The sequence below is a fragment of the Heterocephalus glaber genome, unplaced genomic scaffold (genome assembly GCF_053883595.1).
Source record: "Heterocephalus glaber isolate CG9 unplaced genomic scaffold, H.glaber_assembly_v1.0 deba00000122, whole genome shotgun sequence".
Lineage (NCBI taxonomy): Eukaryota > Metazoa > Chordata > Mammalia > Rodentia > Bathyergidae > Heterocephalus > Heterocephalus glaber.
The window spans coordinates 56,725,881-56,739,295 of NW_028258138.1; the positions used below are offsets into that span (position 1 = coordinate 56,725,881).

Here is a 13,415-nt window from a genome sequence, read left to right on the forward strand (position 1 = left end):
CAAAAATTCAAATTTTCTCTGTATTTGTTTCTCTTCTTCACTCTTAACAAATGCACACATAAATCTCATTTGATAGCTTTGTGGATGTGAGAAAAAAATCTTAAGATGACATCAAGGAAATAAAAGGAGACTTGAAAAAGTTTTTGTATTCAGTTGTCTTTTAATTTTTAATAGCTATGCACCTATGCTATTAAATTGTATTGTTTATTTAATCTTCAAAATGTTCATGTTTAAGAATAATTCACAGATTGTTAAAAATAAGGAACCTTAGGAAAACATCTGGGTTCTGAGATAATGGCTGGCACATAGTAGATGCTGAATAAACACTTAATGAAGAGAATCTGGGAAAAGCTTATTGTAATCTTAAAATAAAAACTAAAATCAACTCTGAAGATTAAAGAGACTAAATAACTTTCTTAAGATTTTCAATTACTTAGAATTGAGTCTAGAATTTATTCCTCCTAATTTCCAGTTTTCGCTTTTCCCCAGAAACTTATTTGACTTATTTGTATCAGACTATTAAATACAATCTGCCAAAGATGCATTACAAAAATCTTTAAGACCAGATCTCAGATCAGTGTCTCCAAAAGTCACCCAACATATAATATTCACATATGATGGGAAATGTATATATGCTTACACACCTATATACTATAAAAATGTAAATCTTTCACATTTTATCAAAAGGCCCATTTTTGAGGCAAAGTGTCAATAGTCAAAATTCCATGACTTATTGTACCTTATAGCTGTTTGCATACCTACACAGGTGATCTCAGTCCTGACTAGCTAAAAGTATACTGACTATTTTAGCAAAGTGTTTATCTTTGTTTCTGTTTGTTGTGTTGATTTTCTGAATTTACCTACGAATGGGGGATTAACAACCTCAATCCATTACAGTTCTAATAAACTTATCATGCACTATTTTGGCCTATGTGATAGCTAACCCATTTTCAAAAGAAATCCAAGCTGATAAAAGCCTTTCTTGGCCACTTGTTAGCCAGGCCAGTTTGTAAAAGCATAATACAATGCACGCCTCTTTCATGGGGCACCACAAGGCAGCGATCAAAAAACCCCCTTACTTCCATATCCAGTGGAGTTCTAGTTTATTACCATAACCCTCCCAAGTCAAAAGGACACCAGATCCAAGACTAGCAACTTGGCGAAAACAGGGTTTCCCCCCTTTTCCCCACTCTGTTGGGCCTCTCTACCTGTCCTCTCCTACTGTCTACAGGTCCCGAACATTAGAAAATAGAAAATGTGATGATCTTTGTGTGTCTCTGTAAAATGTGTGTATGTTTGCGTGTGTTTGGGTGTAACGGGCCTCCTGTTTGGCTGCGTGGCCTGCCCGTCACGGCGAGGGCCAATGGCAGGCTGCCTTATATAAAATGAGTGTTTTCAGTCTCTGGTTGCATGTACTGTATGTGGAGCAGTGTACAGTGAAGGGGAGGCAGAGAGGCTCCGCGAGCTCCTCTCCACTTTCCCATAGAGAAACCCTGACTGGCCGCCGAGGGCGAGCCACACACACGCCCTCACGCCCGGCGAGCCCGCGAGGTAGGAGCCCCCCATCCGCAGCCCTTCGCGGGCGCTCTCCCCGCACTTTCTGTTTTCCTACTCACTTGCGAGCAGTCGGGCTGCAGCCCCAAGGACTCCGCGGCAGGAGCAGCGGCGGCAGGAGCAGCGGCGGCAGCCGGTAGGGTGGACTTGAGGAAGACGGAGGGAACCCCGCGCGTCCTGAGCCGCCGCCGCCGCCGCCAGCCCGCGCCCGGGCACTTTCCCCCTCCGCCAAAAGTTTGGGTCAGAGCGAGAGGTCGGGCGAGGGTCGCGGCCGCGCGGCGGGCCCTGGCGGGGGGCGCGGAGGCAGTGCCCCGCGAGCGCGAGGCTGGGGGCCGGGCTGGGGAGGAGTAGGCCGGCCGGTGCCAGGCTGCGTTTGCAGGCAGCACCTCTCGGCGCCCGGGCAGCGCCGCCCGAGGGGGCACGGGGCCGGGGCGCGGGTTGAGCCGCCCGAGGAAAACAACAAGAGCCCTCACGCCGGCGGCGGCGGCTCGGGGCCGCCCAGGGAGCCCCAAACTTCATCTCGGCGAAAGTACGTGGAGCCCAGCCTGGGCTTGGCTGCCGGGGAGGTGGGGCCTGGGGCGCAGGGGCAGCGGAGGAAGGTACGCGAAGCAACCCGCCGTGGGCTCAGAGAACGCTTCGTGCGCGGCGGTGACCGAGAACAGCAGCCCAGTGGCTCGTTCATCTGGAGAGTTGGGATTTGGGTGTTTCGGCCCCGCGGATCGGTGCCCTCTCACCCCCACCCTAACCAATGCTCGGCGAGTAGAGAAAGTGCTGTTTTAGTGCCAGAGTAGCCTGGAGGAAGAACTGGAGAGAGGGGGAAGAGGGCGAGAGAGAAGGGGGGGGGGGAGAGAGAGAGAGAGAGAGAGAGAGAGAGAGAGAGAGAGAGAGAGAGAGAGAGAGAGAGAGAGAGAGAGAGAACGTGAGGGAAGAGGAGGGAGAAGAGGAGGAGGGAGGCTGTGTCAGGATTTTGCTTGAATGTGGGATTATGTTGTGTCAATAAGTTTAAGGTGGAGAGAGCGAGGCTGGGGTTGCTGGTGGTGGAGGGGAGGAGGAAGGCCTTGGATGTTTAAAGTCTCATTTCTGAAGGTAAGTTATGGCATTGCATGGTCGCGATGACAGAAAACTTGCAGATCCTTTATCCGGGGATGGGGTCGATCCCTCTACAAAGAGCTCCCAGCCCTCTGAAGCCACACTCCTGTTACACTGTTATTTGCTGCGATCCGGGTCACTAGTAAATTACAGAAATCAAGACTCGAGGTTTCTTTTCCTCCTCCACCTAGTCTCGCTCACTCACCCTCAGAAATGTTATTTTTTAAAAAAATTATTTTGGGGATTATTGTAAGAAACTTAACTGAGCCCGAACTCAAGTCCTGTAATTTACAAGGATCTCTGAATCCAAGAATCTGGAACACGTTTGTGTGTGAAATATCCGCGATCATTTCTGTTAAATGAGGAAGGTAAAACGAAACGATGCAAAAAGCTAAGACACAACATGTACGACGGGGGGGGGGGAGGGAGAGTCAGAGAGAAGCTATTTTTTGCTTTCCTTTCTGTAGAAAGGAAAATAAAGCGTGCAGCCCCCTTCTTTCTCAGTGTGTAGAGTCTAGTCAATATTTTAAGTGAGGACAAATTAGTCCAGGTGGATCTTGTTGAAAAGTTTCGCGAGGTGGGGTGGAGGTGGGGGGGACGGAGAGGGAGGTGGGTGGAGGTTGTGGGGGATGGGGACGGAGCGGGCTCTGCCTCGGCTAATGGTCATTGGCCTGGGGCTTTGAAACCATTGCCTGTCCTGCTAATGACACGTCCAGTTCTGTCTCTCCGCCGCGGACGCCGGGCTGCCATTCCCGGGGTTGGCAGACGGGGATCGGGGTACTTTCCCCGCGCGGAGAGGGGCGCTCTTAGCCATCCCCGGGGGCTGCCCACTCGGGGCGTGGACCCCCACGCGCGTCCGCTCCCCTGCGCGCCGCCGCCACCTCTGCTCGCGCGACTTTCGTAGCCAGCCGGCGGCCAGGGGACGCGGGGGTCCTCGGCGCGGACGTCCCCGCGCGGCCACCCGGCGCCCGGCCCCACGCGCGCCGCGCCTCGCGGTCCGAGCCCGGAATGGCAGCGCCGGGCCAGGCGGCGGCGGTGCCTCCCTTGAGGGGCAGCGGAGGTTGAGGCAGTGGCGGCGGGATCTTCGCCGGGGCCCGCGGGAGGAGAGGAGGAGGAGGCGAAGGAACGGGAGGAGGAGGGGAAGGAGGAGGAAGAGGAGGAGAGGGAGGCGTTTTCTGCCTAGACCGCCGCCAGTTTGGGCGGGCACCGGCACGGGGACACCCCACTCGTTGCTCCTCCGTTGTGGAAAGGTGTTTAGCTGACTTTTACACCCGGAGTGTGGGATTTTCACTTAATTCTTTTTCTGCCTCCTCTTCCCCAAAGCAAGATGGACTCTATTGCCTTTCTCTTTCTCCCTCTGCCTGTCTTGTCATCCCTTAAGATCGACATTTTGTACTAAGATGCAAAGTTGACGGTGACCAGCAACAAAGCCAGGGTGGGATCCCTTGCTCCCTTCCCTTTCCTTCTCGTTTCTTAGCTCCCCCAACTCTGACCTCGCAGACCTAGTGGCCCCTGCGCTTGTAGCCGAGGGCTCTGGCGAATGTGTCCCCCACCCCATCGGTTCCGATCTCCCATCTCTGGATTGTGACCCGGGCCAGGCTTTTAGGAGAGGCTGCGGCCGCCCAGGTCTGCAGGGCTGAGGGCTGTAACACCTGTACCCGCTGCCTCCGTGGCGGCACCTCTTTCGGGCTCCTGGGCGAGGCAAGGCTTGAGCTCCCTATGGATCGCTATGATTTGGTTACTGGTGTATCCGTCCAGGGGGCGGTGATCACTTATGCAAGTTGATGAATGAATGAGCGCCATGTGGGTTTTGCGTTTGCAGAATAGATCAACTTTCTGCCTTGTACAGACAGGGAATAGGAAGTGAGGGTGCTGGAGATACCCAGGAATGCCAGCCAGACTGCCCGTCATCCTCTGCCCTTTGAGTAGGGGCAGCTGTTTTCCCTTCCTGCCCCTAAGGATGGGCTATTGCTTGGGGGAAGGTAGAGAAGAGAGGAGGGGTTGGTGGGAAGCTGGACTCCTGAATTTTAGTGTCCTTTCTTCATAGATATTACAAGACTTGGAACTCTGTTATCCTGAACCCTTATCATACTGATGTACCTTTATTTGATACTTTATAGGTCACTATCATATGACAAAGGCTTTGCTGCAGTTCATCTTCCTCTCTGTACTTTCCATTTATCTTCCTGGGTAAGTATGCAAACTCTTCATACCAGAAAGCTCGATGGCTATTGGTAGTGACATAAGAGTCCTTATTGTTCACTTAGGAAGATGCTATTATCAGGGTTACAATACCTCAGAAAGCTTATCTCACTGAGTTTCCTACAGCACAAATCAGTCGATAATTCTGTCTTTAGAGTTCAGCTGTAGATTACTATTATTTTAAGATCATTTAAATGTTCATTTCTTATTTATCTTCAAGCATTATTTGAAAACTCACTTTTAAATTGACATTTAAATTGATAATGAGATTTTCTCTAGAGTTGAAGGCCTAGTGAATTTGTTGGACAATTCTATCCAAACCCAATGATGAAGTGTTGTGCAAAAGGCCTCTCTAATTGTAGTGACTGACATTTGCTTATTCTCTCCTAGGTTCTTTTCTTGACTAATCTGTGGTGTTTGTAACAGTTATTTTTGGGTTGGGGAAGGTTGGATTGGACAGTGTAGTAAATTTGGTACTTAGTGCATTTGATTCAAAACTGATCATAATTTTCTTCAAAATTTATATATTTGGAGAAATTAAGAACTTATGAAACAAATAGCTACTTTGAGATGTTAAGTGCCTTTTTCAAATACTGTATATGCCTCCCAAATGGAAAAATATAAAAAATACTCATGGGGGGCCAGGGATTTAGCTCAGTGGTTTCACCGCCTGCTGCACGAGTGCCAGGACCGGAGTTCGATCCCTGGTACCAAAAAAAAAACAACAAAAAAAAGAGGTTTAGTCCCTCATTAAGCCAACAAATACTTATGGGACAGTAAGTGTCTGAAAAGTTTGTGAGAGATAACCATGTAGGTAAAAACAAAGTTTATACATTTTATAACATTTGAAAGCAGCCTGGTGCACCGAAACTGTAGAAAACTTGCTTTCAAGTTTGTCCATCCTTTGTAAAGGAACACTTCAGGTATTCTGAGTTGCGGATTCATTAAGAAAATTATTAGTACTAGATTGTATAAATCAACTGTGGTGCTTTGTGACATTATCATAATGAATTTAGAAATTGTATTTTATGAATGAAAATGAACTTGTATTCAGTTTTCCATGAAATACAATTCAATCCTGGCTTGATAGGATATTCTATACATTAATAAAATATCTTGGTATTAAGAAGAATTCGAATACCAGGGCTTTGAGGTCGCCTCCATCCTGTTAGCAAAATATACTTTGATATTAGTGGGAACTTTAGACAATCTGTATAAGTTCTGTGTCCAACATTTTTTGTGGAATGTACTTATTAAATTACTACTCATAATTAGATAGTTGATTCAATTAGAGATCTCATATGTCACATATTTAACAATCTAGTAGGAGTGGTTGGGATGAGATTGTTTTTTAAGATGAATTTAATGCACACCAAAATATGGAGATTTTAATGCCTTTGATACTTTTACACTTGTTTGAAAGAGAAGTTTTGCATTTTTGAACATATGGCAATAGTATTCAAAATGCATTCCTGATTACTAAAGAACCACATTTATACATGTGAGACACATTATTTTATTCACTTCAGCAAACTTCTAATGTTATTTCTTTCTCTATGGAAGTGTATTTGATCAATTCAGAAATTAATATGGGAATCAGTATCAGAATAAAAGCATTCCGATGAACTCTTGCTGTTCTTCAAGATATCAAATGACTACCTCATTAAAACAGTATTTTCAAAAACAGTATTGGTCTTTGAAGTCAGTGAAGTAATTTTGAGAGTGTAAAACTTGGAATAATGATCTTTAAAAGTCACCTTGCCAATGAATTAGCAGTTATTTTTGTCTCAGATGTATTCACTAGATACAAAGCTTACGTATCAAAATAAGAATTTAAAATTTTTGCTTCTTCATCATCAAGAGTTTCCAAACTTCCCAGTTTATTATTCTGCATAACTCTATTAAGTTCTGAAACTGAGGACTTAAATTTGAATTTCATATTTAATGCTAGCAATTGAAAAGGTGGCTCATCTGTATTGTTTCCTAGTGTTGTATCTTTGGAGGTACTGGAGTGGTTTTAAGAACTTTGCATTAGAGACTTAGATATTCTGAAAAATCTTCAATCTGTAGACTTAAAAAATCTATCTTGCTCTCTGTATGCAATTTTAAAAAGTGTCAGATTTTAGAGTTTGTGAGGTAGCTTTGCCTTTAATATAGAAAGAACAACAGGTCTGAAAATAATGTGGACCTTAGCAGCTAAATTATAATAAAGCTGTGTTTTTCAGTGAAATTACAATTTTTAATTATCGGTCATTATTGGCGTACTTAAAGTATCTTTTCCTATGTTTCATAAACTGTATAATAAAAATAAGGACCATTATTACCTCTTGCCCTGAATATCAGTTACTTTTGTATTATGAATCTTATAGTACCTCTATTAAAATAATAATAGTTTCACAGCTCAACCCTATTAAAAGAAACTTTTTGAAAATGGTCTCATTACAGACGTCCCTGTTCTTTCAGGAAATCCCTGAGATTATTATTAGTGTCTCACAAAAGTGAAGAAAATATTTATAGTTGTGTTATTCAAATTAATTTAGGCAGTTGCTGCACCATCACCAAGCAGAATACCTAAAATTTAAGATATAAACTTAAGCAGGTGCTTAATTTAAGACAAAGACACCTTTTGAACTTGTAGCTTGAATTCCACCTTAATTCTTAACATTTCTTCAGCAAAGGCTTTTAAAATAGGGCTGAGTAGTACCTCTTCTTCATTTTTAGTGAGATTCTTTTCTTTCACTGTGAAATGAAAACAAATTCAACATCAGCAAAAAATGTATGATTTTACTGCATCATTTTTAACACATGCCCTACATCTGTGTCAGTCAGATGCAGGATCCTCAGGGTACATTTGGAGCGGCACTGCACAGGAGGCAGTAAGGACCAAGGCTAGGACTGACCAGAGGCTCTTCTAGCTTGAAGATTTTGTGACCATTATTCAGTCAGTTCATTTGTACTACCTCAAGGGCGGTCATCACTACTGTGTTGAACTGCGGATTTTCTATATTTTAAGTCACACCTGAGGAAAGTTTTCTGTACAGATTTACTCAGTATTCATAACTCATCACATTATCCTTTAGAAGGCAATTACAGTTCCTTGAAATACATTACAATGTACATTATTTTAAAATTGTAGACATATAGCCAGAAAATCCTCATGTATTAATGGGATTGTTTTCACTTTTTTTCTTTCAAAGAAAAAAATCTGGTCAGAATTGAAATAAGTGCCAGTTATACAAGGGAATGCCGAAGAAAGCAAGCTGGTACAGAACTCTGTCTAAAAGTATATGTAAATAGAAGATGAGAGAATGAGGGAATGAAAGACTTAAAGGATTAAATACCATGAAGCATTGGCATACCTACCAGAATGAAAAGTTAAATTATGTGAGTTAGTTCAAGGATGTTAGTGGTGAAGTAACATCACATAGTGAGGAGGTTGTATATAAAAAAAAGTAAAAATAACGAGTTGGATTTAATGAAATCTTAGAAAAACTTAAAATACTGTAAAATGTTACTTAGATAATGAAACCAATAGGTAAGCATGGTCCTCAAGTGAAAAGTTTAGGGAGTACAACGAAACTTCTGGAATGGAATAAATGATATCTTAAACATGCAAAGTTGTATTTTGTAAAAGGAATATTTTTTAAAAAGGTAATTTAAAAGGTCAAATGAAAATAAGAATAGTTCAAATGTATTTGACTGAATTGTATGGTAAGAAATACATTTTATATCCCAACACACATAAAAGAACTGAAACAAAAGTTTCCCGAAACAGCATAAAGCATAGTGCCCTCTAATATTTCCTACTCCTATATAATCTTCATAAATTAAATTGTTCCAAGCTATTCTTTTAAACAAAAAGTACTGTTATCCGCGAAATTGAGTTTATGAGTTATAGTTTGAAAAACATCTACCTAGAGTGCTAGCTAGAACTGGAGGTCCTAGGCCCCATCCCTAGATATTCTAATTCAGTGTTTCTGGAGTGGGGTCCAGGAATTTAGATTTTAGCTAGTGAGGCAGGTGGGAGTCCTGTGACATACTTTGGTACAAGGAAAGGATGGCTAAAGATTGAATGGGAGTCATTCTCTGAGTTTATTGACTGCACAGGTCTCTTCTTGCTTCATTATTCTGTGGCTGTATTTCAGCCAGCACAATTACAATATGGAGAGGGTCATCATTACCTTCTGGAGAGTTTCCCATAATAGATGTAGAACAGGGAGCAGAAGCTTTACAGTCAAAGAGGCCTAGGTTCTACTTCTGCCTACTAGCTTAGGCCTTTCACTTCATGGCTCTTAAACTTCGGTTACTGTGTGTGTAAAGTGGACATATTGATATTAACTGTGCAGTAATATGAGAACTAACATAAGATAATAATGTAAGTGTTGACTCTTATCCATAGTTGCATTTACTATACTGTATATACTATCCGGTTTTATAGTTAATAACTCATGTTCACCAACCCCCACCATTTGAAATTCGAGCTGTACCTTTTAATTTTTCTTTCCTCTCAAGTGATTCTCAACTTTGGTATCATGAGGCACTGGTGCGTTTTTAGCCTGATGTGAGGTTCTGGAGGAGTATTGTTAGGAAACAATAAGAAAAACCAGGAGGAAAGCAGAGCTGAAGTGTTTCATATGAAAGTACAGTTGCTCCTTCAGGTGTAGGGGGAATGGCTTTCCCACCTCTTTAGAAAAGCATAGCACAGGACAGGAAACAGGTCATTTCATGTTTCAAGGTGGTTTGCTGACAGCACTAAGTGTTTTCTCCGGTGACTGTGATTCAGACTGGGATGCCTTAGAGCATCAGTTGCAAACATCCTTCCATTGAGATGCATGTGACTGATAGCCTACATGCTCCTAAGGGTTTTAAATAAGGGATTATGATGCTATTATATTATCTTTTTTGGTCCACAGAGAGAAATTATCTGATATTCCCTCCCATTTAACCTAATGAAAATCTTTTTGCTAATTGTGATCACTGATTATCTGTACATTTTGAATTCACTGAAAGCTGTAGATTTTGAATTCATTGTAAAGAAGAATTTAAAAAACAAATAATTCTATCAACTGTGTCTGTTGAAGCCCAGTGGCCCCAAATATGAGTTTGAGACTTAAATTATAAAGTCAGGTAAACAAAAAAAGTAGTTAACATCATTTGTATCCATTAAATTGAGCAGAATGAAAGCCTTCTGGATAAGGAAAGCTTAAACACACACTGAAGCTGACGTTCACATTTAAATGAGCCTCATACATTCCATTTTGACGCTGTGATTCCTTAGTTGTAGTTTTTAATCACATTAAACACAAATCCATATAACATTTGAAATCTGCTATGTTAAACATTTCTTATATGATGTTGGAAAAAATTCAGGCCACTCATCATTATAATTTGTTGTTAGAGGCTTCATGAGAGGGTTACATTTCCTTTATTATATTGCCACTTGTGTGCTTTTCTTTCCATCTATCAGAAAAATAAAATTAGGAAGTGTTTTCTGCAAATTTAATCTGGTTTCAGATGAGAATGTTTTAGGCTTGTACTATTTTATAAAGATTCCGTATTTATCAATAATTAATTAGAAAATGTTAAGATCTTACCTTTTACTTTGAATTTGCTTTAAAATCACCATAGGAAAATGAAAAGTATGTTGTGGGGAAAAGTATATATGCCACTGTAGCAGCAAAATAATAGCTGTATCTGAGTTGTCATTATGGTAAGACTTCAATCAGTCTTCATTTGATAAATAATGAAATCGTCAATACTAAAGAATTGTATATTGATACAATTTTTATTATTTATTGACATGATTTTGTTCCTTAGTATAAGAAAGCCAGAGGTTGGCTAATTCAAGGGGAGTCTGTTAGCAGTTTAGTATTAAGAAATGCTGAATTGTTTTGCAGCTTTTGGTGTACCTCTCAAAACTTACACAAATGTAGAGTTCTGATTGACTGGAGAGGGAATGGATGGAGCGTAGAACAAAATGATAAAATAAATCTTACATCCATCTGTCAAACTCTGATTATCTTTAAGTTGTTGAAATTTTATTTTCTTTCTTTATTCCCTCCCTTTTCTCCTCAAAGACATCTTTCCCTTATCCCCTTCTTTCCCTGTTTCTCCCCTAAACTCTCTTCCTCTCTCCCACCCTCCCTCCCTCAGCCTGTTATGTTTAATAGTGTGTATCTGTGATACTGTTTATAAATATTTTAGAACGGAAATATGAAGTTTTAACTTTTATTTGACTTTAAGCATTTGTAGTTTTTGAGTCCTTTTAGTATTTAACGTTATTACTCATATAATAAAATTGTTGATAAATGAGTTTGATACTTACAAACTTTCAACATGTAAGTGTCAATTATGAGGCATCTTTAGTAGGGCTGTGTGAAAACACCTGTTGTTTTTCTGAAATAAATTGAACTAAATTCCTTATCCAATCCTTATCTAATGATTTTGAGGTGACAGGATAACTATACAGTTTCATTCATACTTAAGGGAAAGTTGAATGTGATGAGGAAAGTAAGTCACAGGTTAAATCACTTGTCTGAGGCCACACATTTAGTAAGTGATCTTGCCAGGCTGGCTGTCTGCATTGCTATAGTCTCCTGAGACTTTATCCATATTCACTCACCATTAGGGCCATACTTCAAGAAGCTAAAAATGAAAGGTCCTGGGCAACTTTTAGCCCTCTCTCAAAAGAGAAATCTTCATTTTGACTCTGTTCTTATCACTTTTTTTTTTTTGGTACAGGGGATCAAACTTGTCCTTGCGCTTGCAAGGCAGGCAGTGGAACCACTGAGGTAAATCCCCGGCCCCCATTCTTACCATTTTTAAGGCAGTTCCATATGAAACTCTGACCCAGGGCCTGTTGCCAGTTTTCATCTGTGAGGTCACGGTCAAATGCTAAAGTAGCCCAAAACTTCATTTACAAATTTATGTTCACTCAACTTTATTTTTGGTATATCTCATATGGAAATGTCAGTATCATTTGTTAGTTTAATGTTTACTAGTTCCTCTGATACATCAGTAGAAATCCTTTGTTCTTTGATGAAGAGTTGAGTTTTCCTAGCTAATAATCTATCACGTTTATACTGTAGTCACAGACTTGATCAGTGAATATATTTTACTAGAGGATTTTAGCAATATAACATGAATAGTGTTTTAAAATAGTTGTCTGAGATTTACTTTGAAAGAAAATTCAATATGAGTGGAAAAATTAATAAATAGATTGACTTTGTGGCCTTCACAGTTTCTGATGATCAAACATGAGTTAGATACAGGGATCAGTCAAAAGTTCTAATTTGTCATTTCTGAGACTGGATTAAGGGTATATACTTTCAATTTATTTTACCTAAAAAACTTTCTGTTGTGATAAGCAGAATAGATTTTATAAATTACACACTTGTATAGAGGCAGCAAATCAGTTAGAAAATACAAAGTAACAAGTTGCTTTTTGATACTAAGAGCTTTTTTCATCTGGAATTAATTTTTTTATCTTTGTAAATTCAGCAAATTAGAGCCTAATTCAGATACAAAAGATTAAAAGGTTTTTTTTTCTCCTTAAGCAGCTTTTCCCCCTTACTGATCCATGAAATGTATAGAGTATTTTAGCAAAGTATTATTTGTGGATTATGAGCTTGTTATAAAATTGCTCTTTTTGTGTTGTTTTAGCCAAATAATTCGTTATAAAAGGTGCTGGATTTACATTTGCTGTGTTTCGGTCCCTCATAGTAAACCATTTTCGTGCTGTTCTCATTCAAGTGGATTGGTAACTTGAATTTAAGTTTTATGAGCACCTGACAGCTTTCTTTTACCTTAAGGGTTTTTCTTTTTTTGTCTTTTTGAGGCTGAGTTTTATTCTGCAGTTCAGGGTGGCCTTGTACTCACTTTGTAGCCCAGGCTGTCCTTGAACTTACAGCGATCCTCTTGCCTCAGCTTCCCAAATTCTGGGATTACAGGTGTGCACCACCACACCTGGCCTTCACCTTGTTTTCTTGAGTCATGTTTGAACAACATTTTCCAAATTAAATAATTTGATCAAGTGAGATTTGATCTAGTGAGATTCAAGTAGCAAAAAACATCAGTTTATTTTTATTTTTAAACTTTGGTAAAAATGAAAAAAGGATTTATTCAAAGCTAGCTCCAAGGGGATAGAGGGACCCCTGCCTCACCTTATTATCTTCCTGTGTATAGGTATGTTAGGGTCTTTTATAGAAAGGAACAGTGGAGGTGGGAACACAATGAGACAGTAGACTTGTTCAGGCTTGTTTCATTCCTTCCTGGACCCAGACCTCTCCCTCTCTTGCCTAAGGAAATGAAATTGGACTTGACCTCCTGGTGCCAGCATCTGAATGTTTTCTGGGCTGAGCAGTGGTAGGGGTAGCTGTTTATGCCCAGGCCTGTGGAAGTTTGCAGAAGCTACATGTCTCTAAAGGGAGAAAGTCTAACTTTTAAAGTTCTATTTTGAGGTACCAGTTAGAACTCCCTCCTTGGTTTAGTCCAGCCCTCAATCTTGAGGGCTTTGAGGTGTCACATCCTCTGGCTATCTCAAGTTGGATTGGCACCCCCAAAGATAGCTG

General features: G+C 40.9%; 1 protein-coding gene across 8 annotated transcripts in view; it reads left to right on the top strand.

The window, feature by feature from the left end:
* Nucleotides 1–1,414: 1,414 nt before the first annotated feature.
* Bbx (BBX high mobility group box domain containing) overlaps nt 1,415–13,415 on the top strand; it is a 262,549-nt gene continuing 250,548 nt past the window's right edge. For 3 of the 8 annotated variants that reach the window (XM_004835767.4, XM_004835766.4, XM_004835769.4), the window contains exons 1-2: nt 1,415–1,551; nt 4,764–4,833. The gene's annotated coding sequence lies outside the window, so the exon portion shown is untranslated. The other 5 variants (XM_021264215.2, XM_021264144.2, XM_087214776.1 and 2 more) reach the window with 3 other exon arrangements.